The sequence below is a fragment of the Poecilia latipinna genome, unplaced genomic scaffold, assembly GCF_001443285.1.
Source record: "Poecilia latipinna isolate Pla-1442-1.1 unplaced genomic scaffold, P_latipinna-1.0 Scaffold2938, whole genome shotgun sequence".
Classification (NCBI taxonomy): domain Eukaryota; kingdom Metazoa; phylum Chordata; class Actinopteri; order Cyprinodontiformes; family Poeciliidae; genus Poecilia; species Poecilia latipinna.
Window position 1 is genome coordinate 48190 of NW_015115554.1, and position 8212 is coordinate 56401.

The 8212-nt window shown below is 48.7% G+C and overlaps 1 pseudogene; it reads right to left on the bottom strand.

Moving 5' to 3' along the window:
* LOC106939653 (membrane-associated guanylate kinase, WW and PDZ domain-containing protein 3-like) overlaps positions 1-7956 on the bottom strand; it is a 35424-nt pseudogene extending 27468 nt beyond the window's left edge.
* Positions 7957-8212: the final 256 nt, after the last annotated feature.

Genomic DNA, 8212 nt, shown 5'->3' on the forward strand with positions numbered 1-8212 from the left:
CTTAGCTTCCATTTAATCCTAATCTGCTCTGCCTGGTAAGACCCTGATTACTGAGGACAGGTCAGAGGTCAGAATGTGACTGAACTGAAGTCAGGGTTACAGCGACAGTAACTGGAACTGAATGGTTCTGAAATCTGAACTGGACCTGTCGGGTCAAAAGGTCATCCTTCTAGTCCTGAGGGTTGGGAACACTGGGATGCTCACAGCGCCCCCTGTAGGATATCACAGTTTCCTCAAACTGCAGCTGGAAGAGAAGCAGCTGTTTCTATTTCAGTTTTTAATCCTGCCAGATTAATATGCAGCGGTGGAGATTCTAATGTACCTTTATGTGTGTGTGTGTGTGTGTGTGTGTGTGTGTGTGTGTGTGTGTGTGTGTGTTGGGCTCTAGGTTTCTGTTCTGCAGGTTTCCAGGATTAGAGACTAAATCCTTTTATTGTTTTGTTTCGCAGAAAGAAAGAAATCCAGCTGCAGCAGTGCTACATGCTACCTGCCTTCTTAAAGGGCCGGTACACCAGTTTCCCTCCCCTGTGGTTGGTTTCCGTACCTTTGAACTTGCCGCTCTCCAGCAGCGCTCCGGACTCCTCCAGAGAGAAGAACTCCTCGATGGACACAAAGTTGTAGTCCACACCTGAGATCTCGCCGTCCCGCGGCTGCCGGGTCGTACCTGCCCACAGGATGCTGGGAGGTCATGAGTTGTCATGGTGATCAGACTCACTTACAGATGTTCACTCAGTGTAAAGAACTATAATCTGAAAGAGGTCTCACTCTGTCTGATTTTCATGAAATCTTTATAATCTGAGCTGCTTCACATTCTATGACCTCAGATTAAATCTGAGTTACATCAGTACAGAATTTAACAGGGAGCATCCAGGTGTGTGTTTAGTGTGTGTCCAGGTGTGTGTCCAGGTTCGTCTTACACGGCACAGCGCGCAGGTACAGGTTCTCCCTGATCAGCTGCTGCAGCTGACTGTCCATGGAGCCTGGAGTGAAACACTTGCTGAGGTACAACCTGAGGTCTTTACACAGAGAGGAACCTGACAACCAGACAGGAAGTGATGTCACAGTGATGTCACACATGTATCCTTACAGTTATTCCTGCTCAGGAACGTTAGAGACAGAGTTCTTTTGTTTGGAGCTGGTAAACACTGTGCATGCTTTAACTGGTTTAACTGGTTTAACTGGGCTGAACCAGAACGTCATCATCTCACCTGGGAACACAGTCTTGATTCTGATTGGATGAGGACAAGAGTTCAGGACTCCTCGGACATCGCCCAGCGTCATCCCCAACACCGGCGTCCCCCCGATCTCCAGGATGATGTCACCCACCGTGGCCCCGCCCCCCGGGGCTGCAGTGACAAAGGGAAACTCCCCATAATCAGCTCCGCCTCCGATGGCCAGACCCAGCTCTCCGGAGCCGGCGCCGGCGCCCAGCGGAACGAAGCTCTCCTGGACCTGCACACAGGAAACCGGAGCTCAGGGACAGGCAGTCCAGACGCTGAGCCCGGGGTCAAAGGTCAGGCCGTACCTTGGAGCGCCAGTGGAGCTTCTTCACCGTGGCTTTAGACATGGCTGCTGAGCTGCAGACAGAGGGAACAGCTGGTTACTGAGCATGCTCAGTACAGACCTTCAGCATCGCAGTCAGGCTGGAACCAATGATCTGAAAGAGAACTGTTCAGATCAGAGAACTGTTCAGATCAGAGAACTGTTCAGATCAGAGAACTGTTCAGATCAGTGAACTGTTCAGATCAGAGAACTGTTCAGATCAGTTAAGTTCCTAATTCAGAACCTGTCCAGTATGAGTCATATTTAAAGCTGCTGACCTTTGACCCCTCCATCAGTCTGCAGTTTGCAGATCATTAACAGACAGAACAAAAGGGAACCGGTTCTCCAGGTTTCCACTGATCCAACAGAATTGACCTGGTTGGAAACCAGTCCATGTTCTTCCAGAACCATGGAGAGACCAACAGGCTGATGAACAGAACCAGAAGCTGCAGAACATTTGGTCGAAGGCACTAAGGCAGCACCTGTCTGCCTCGCAGACGGTTCTGGTTCTGGTTCTGGTCAGTCTGCAGTTTTTCCAGATCCTTAGCATGTTGCAGTAAAGCAGCTTCTCTGTTAGCGCAGCAGCTAACTGAAAGTTTCACTGAAACCTTTCAGAGGCGGATACCAGAACCCGACTGGGCCCAGATGTTCCATTGACTTAACTCCGCTAGCACTGAATCGTAAACACATAGTTAGCAAAAGCTAATGCTAATCTACTAAGCCACTAGTTAGCATTAATAATAAAAATGCATTTTATTTGCCAGCACCTTTCAAAACACCCAAAGACCCTTTACAGCACAGGAGTCAAACTCCAATCCTGAGGCCTGCAGCTTGTAGACGTTTCTCTGCTGCAGCACCTGAACAGAATCATTAGGTTTTAAGGATCTGGAGACCTGATCGACACCAGGAGGAGGTAATTAAGCCATTTCATTCCAGTGTTTTGTACCTGTGGCACATCTAGAAACTGCAGGATAGTGGAGGCCTGGAGTTTGACACCCCTGATTTACAACATTCAAACACAAATTAAACAGTAAAAATGGCTACAAGACACAAAACCACAAAATAACTGGACAGTTGCAGAAAGAAGGAACCTGAACAGATGAGCTTTGAGTCGATGTTAGGGATGTCAGGAGGAAGAGCGTTCCTTTTCCCACATTGCCAAGACGAACAAGAGGCTCTGAGGATGATGAAGAGGAAGAATGAAGGGAACGTGGCGATGAGCAGCAGATCGGACCCATAAGGAGGTGAAAGGTTATGAACGACCTCGAATGGAGTCAGGATTTAAACTGAACTCTGAAGGAAACAGTTGTTGTAAACTGGAGAGATGTGGTGAAATGAGGCCGTTTTGGTGACGATGCAGCAGCAGAGACTGGAACCAGTTGAAGTTTATGGATTTATGAGGAGGGAATTACAAGAATCAACAGAAGAAATGACCAGAATATGGAGGCAGAGAGCAGGGAGAGGGGCGGACGGAATATTACGGAGGTGGAAATGAGACTGGATATTATTATTAATATGAAAGAGAAAGGAGAGAGTGCTGTCGAATATGACATGTTTAACCTGAGGGATGGCGAGAGCAGAGGACTGACGGCGTTGACTTTAGATAGCGTAGATTTAGTGCCAATGAGTAGAAACTCGGTTTTATCACCGTTTAATTTGAGGAAGCTTGATGAAAACCAGGATTTGATTTAATCTAAACAGGAAGTGAGGGAGGAAGAATCTGGTGCAGCGAATAAAAAGAGCTGGGTGTCATCGGCAAAACAGTGGAAGTGGATGTTAAATTTATGGAAGATGTTGCCAAGGGGGAGAAGGTAGATGATGAAAAGAAGGAGTCCAGGACAGAGCCCTGGGGAACACCGGACACCCCGGAGGATAGATGGGAATTAAATGATTACAGTTGGATGAACTGAGAGCTATGACTGAAACCACGCGAGGGGCGTCTTTAACATTCCTACAGGAGACGGGCCGGGCTGTCTTTGCTAACAAAACACACTGTGAAAATATTGATAAGAAAAAGTGGTCAGAAAAGGAGAGTTCATCAGCTCACAGGGTGAATCCAGAACTATAAACCAAGTCCAAGGTATGTCCTTTAAAATGAGTGGAAAAATCAACAAACTGTCTGAATTGTCCAGGCAGGACAAAAAATAATTGGTAAGTGGGAGGCTGGGGTTGTCAATATGAATATTAAAATCTGCCAATAAAATAATATTAGGGGAAAGAGCAACAAATGAATAAGGAAGGCAGAGAAGTCATTTAAAAAGTCCTTGTGAGGCGATAAACTGGAGCAATGATGGTAGGAGTTGGTCCCGAGTTTACAGACAGCAGCACACGCACAGGTGGGACTTTCCAGTTCTCGCGATGAATTATTGCGAGACCACGCCCACGGACAGCTGCGGCGGCGGCGTTAAGCTGTGAGAAATCCAGAGGTTGTTGCTAAGTTTCAGCCAGACAGAGAAAGTCAAGCTGACGGTCAGTGAGGGGATTCTGGATGAGATGCCTTTGAGAGAACAGATGTTGAGCAGACCGGAGGTGACGAAAGCGACGTCCGGATGGAGGCGCAGCATCACCGGCAGATGATTGGGCAAAGAAGTCAAAGAAGCTCATTGGACGAGTATTGTAGGATACCTGACAGGTTCAATGAGGACAGGCAGGAGAGTCCACAGGAGCAAAATCCAGATATAAAAATGACTGACCCACATCACGGAGCGAAAGAGTCAGCAAAACATATGAGAACAATTGGCGTTGACAAGTTAGCCAATACACACAGTCCACAGCTGACCTCTGGCCACAGCCTCTCAGTGCAAAAAGAAACAGAAACGGTTGGCAATCGCAGAACGATAAAAAAGAGCGAAAACGACTAAAGCACGCCAACGAGCAGCGGCAGAAAATCGCACCAGCGCCCACTCAGCTGGAAGCAGCCAATGAAACACAGTGTAGCAGAAGCTAATGCTAACCGATGGCTGGCCTGAGACAGAAAGTTCTCAGCTCCTGATTCTGCTGCTTTCTTAAAGTCGTATGAACAGAAAAACATCTGAGGAGACATGAAGGTCATCCAAGTAATGAAAATGAAAAGAAGATGGCCACCTCAACAACAGCGGCCATCTTGAAAAATGTCCGTCATTCTGAAAATCAAGTGGCTGATGGGAAATATGGGAAACATCCAACCTGAGGGATTAGCATGCTAATGCTAAAGCTGAAAGATTTTACAGTAATTTGCTGCACTGTGTGTGTGTGTGTGTGTGTGTGTATATGTGTGTGTGTGTGTGTGTGTGTGTGAGTTTATGGAGGGGGGTTCTCCCCGTAAACGGAGGATTAGCTTCGTCTTCGTCTTCCTGAGAGGAACGGAGACGTTTTATTCTGGGATCATGGCTGCATGGACGAGCTTCCTGTTTGGGAGCAGAAAGTCGATGTGCGAGCAGCAGATGGTGGCAACCAGCATGAGCCCCACACACACACACACACACACACACTACATTAAATATGGATGAGCATATGTGAAGAAAGTCAGTGAGGAAACAAGCAGCAGCAGTCACATTCAGCAACGTTCCCAACAGACGGAGCCACAGAGACAGGAAGTGGAATCATCTCACTTCCTGTGGTCTGAAGATCTTAGCTGGAACTGAGACCAGAACAGAACCAGGTTTAATGGGGTCGGAGGTTCTGTTGCTCAGTTATGAGTATGAGCCAATAAGATGGCAGAGTTCTGTCCTCCAGATGTGGTGAGGAAGACTTTCTGGAGGTCAGAGGTCAGACTGGAGAACAGAGAGGATTCAGGAACCCTGATTTTCTTTCTCTGACCTCTGACCTGCTGGGATTTAAACTTACAACCTCAGGTCCCCAGAGAAACTCTGAAAGGGAGAGCTTCTAGAGGTCAAAGGTCAGAGCAGAATGGCCGAGGATTGAAGCAGATCTGGAGGTCACAGGAGCCTCGACCCGGTACCAAGTGTGCCTAATAAAGTGGCCATTTCAGATAGCGAAACGATCCGACCGCAGGAGGAAGAGGAGGAAGAGGAAGAGCATTGTGTGTGTGTGTGTGCTGCTACCTCTGGAGAAGTCTCCTCTCGGTGTGTGTCGGTGTGTGTCGGTGTGTGTTCGGCCGTCGTGTCGGTTCCGTCTCTTCCTGTTCCACTTTCTCTCTCCGTGTCTCTCGCCCAGAGATAAGGAGGTCAAAGGCCACTCTGAGTCTGAGGCGGGACCAGCACAAACTTGCCTGCCTCTGATTGGCTCATTCATGAACAACTCATGACTTCACCAGAGGCAAGGGGGAGGGGTCAGGGGTCAGGGGTCAGATGGACCTGAGCTGAAGAACCGGATCCGGATCCAGGAAGAATCTGGAGTTATGATCCACTCCTCTTGACCTGTGACTCGTTTGGACCATCAGAACCAGTCCGCCTGCAGGAGGCGCTGATGAGAGCGGGTCCAGTTGGTCGGCGCTGGGACCTCTTTAGCTCCGTGGTTCTGCCCAATTCTGGTCTCATTCTTCTGAGGCACTTTCAGAACCAGAACCGACTCGGCATCAGGAACGTTCTGGAGGAGAACCACAGAGCCATCCACTTCACCTGGTACCAGAACCAGAGACAGAATCCAAACCGGACCGGATCAGAACCACAGATGGAGCGGTCTCATCCAGAACCGGCGGTAGAACCCGGTCTGCTCTCAGCACTGCCTCCTTGGAGTTGTAGTTTTTTGGATCAGAGATCTAAAGTCCTGCTGACGGCTGTTCGGATCAGAACCTCTGGTTCTGTCAGAGAGATGTTTCCACTCAGGAACCCAAACTGACCTGGTTCTGATCAGGCAGGAGAACCTCTGTCACTGCAGACGGTTCTGATGACCCGAAATGTTTCTGCTCCATTAGAACCGATCCAGGCCAGGTCAACACGCTGGTAACCATGGCAACATCACAAAGGAAAAACCTGCCCGGTCAAACAGAACCAGAACCAGTTCAAGTTCCTTAGATGCTCAATCTGAACATCTAATCTGGTTTTACTAAAACAGAACAGGAAGTTCTCCTGTTGCTCAATCTCAGTCTAATCCCAGTTTATTCCCAGTCTAATCCCAGTCTAGCAGGTGAAAGTCTTGCTGACCAATCAGAGGAGGAAGTGCAGACTCAGTTGATCTACCGGGGGTCTGGCCAGGTGGTCCTGTTGGATCTGTTGCCATGGGTTACCTGAGCAGGTGTTTGTCACGTGACCGGAGCTCAGGTGAGTTCACCTGCTGCCTGTGAATCGGGAATCACCTTGACACCTGAACGCGCCACCTGCTCTTCCTCCTCCTCCTCTTCCTCTCATCCATCACGGCAGACAAAGAGGTAATACCATGGAAACACGCGCACGCGCTTCTCACATTGCTGCCGCTCCACGCCGGCCCGCACGCGCCCGCGCACGGCGCCGCTGCTGGAGGAGGTGACCGACCCTCCGCTGCCCCTCAGCCCGGGCTGCGGGATGCATGTGTCGGATGGAAATCTGCTGACGGAGCCGTTTCCTCGTGCACGAGAACCAGCAGAAAAACGGCAGCGGGCGCGCGCCTGCGCCTCGCGATGAATAAACAAACAGTAAATAAACAAACAAACAAAGCGGTTCGTTACCTTCATAATGCTGCCGCGTGTGGTCCGGATGCGCGTGCCTCTTCCTCTGCTGCTGCCGCGCGCTGCTGCTGCGACGTGCATGCGCCAGCGTGCACGCCTGACTGTGCGTAATTGTCCACTGCAGGTAAAAAAAAATGCAAAGCGTTGAAAGGTGGAAGACCACACACACGCATGCGCGCCTTCAGCTCTGCGTGTGGATGGCTTTTTTCCCCGAACCGCTCATTCGTGCGCGTGCACGCGAGCAGCCTGCAGGTACAGCAGCAGCTTTACTACTGACAGTGCGCGTGTGACGCGGAGCCCCGCCTCCAGGGGGCGGGGCTCCGCGAGACGAGGAGAGGTGGAGGGACCCCAGGGTGACGTCACCGGAGACCGGATCAGCTGGAGGAACGTGTGTATGGCAAACCGTCAGGAACAAATATCGTCTCCAGCTGTCCTTGCAGAGATCACATGTAATAATCCTGCTTAATAAGACAGAATGCTGCATTTTGATATGAATAAAGTCACAATTTTAACCGACCATTTTCAGACTAAATACTACTTTATTGTAGTTTAAAGTCTACGTAGTGTATAATTTTAGATAGTGAGAGTTTTCATAAAGGACTGGAGCCTGAAACTCTGGAGCTGAATCATAAATGTTGGTTCTGCTGCTTTAAATGAATAAATCCAATAAAAACTGAACAAGAAATGTTATTACATTGTTTAAAATAACATTTCTGTTTTATTTTTCACTAAATACTCCTGAACTTTTGCTACATTTTGAAATGATCCTGCTCATTATTTTGTTTTTTAATATATTTAATCTTTTATTCTGTGTGTGAACCTTCACACATTTCCCCTGTGAGGAACAGGACGGAGGTTTTTATTCTGTTTATTTCTTTTCAGCTTCAGCAGCTTCCTGCTCTGGACTGATGCTAACCGTAAGAACTACGGAAGCCTAGAAGGTCCTAAAGATTCCAGATTTAAACTCCCAGCAATAAACTGGGAGGCAGGTCTACTCCCAGTTTACATCCCGTCTGCTTTCCAGACCAGAAAACTGGAAACGTTTCTGTGATGAGGCGGTTGAGATAATCATGATCTGTCTGGAGT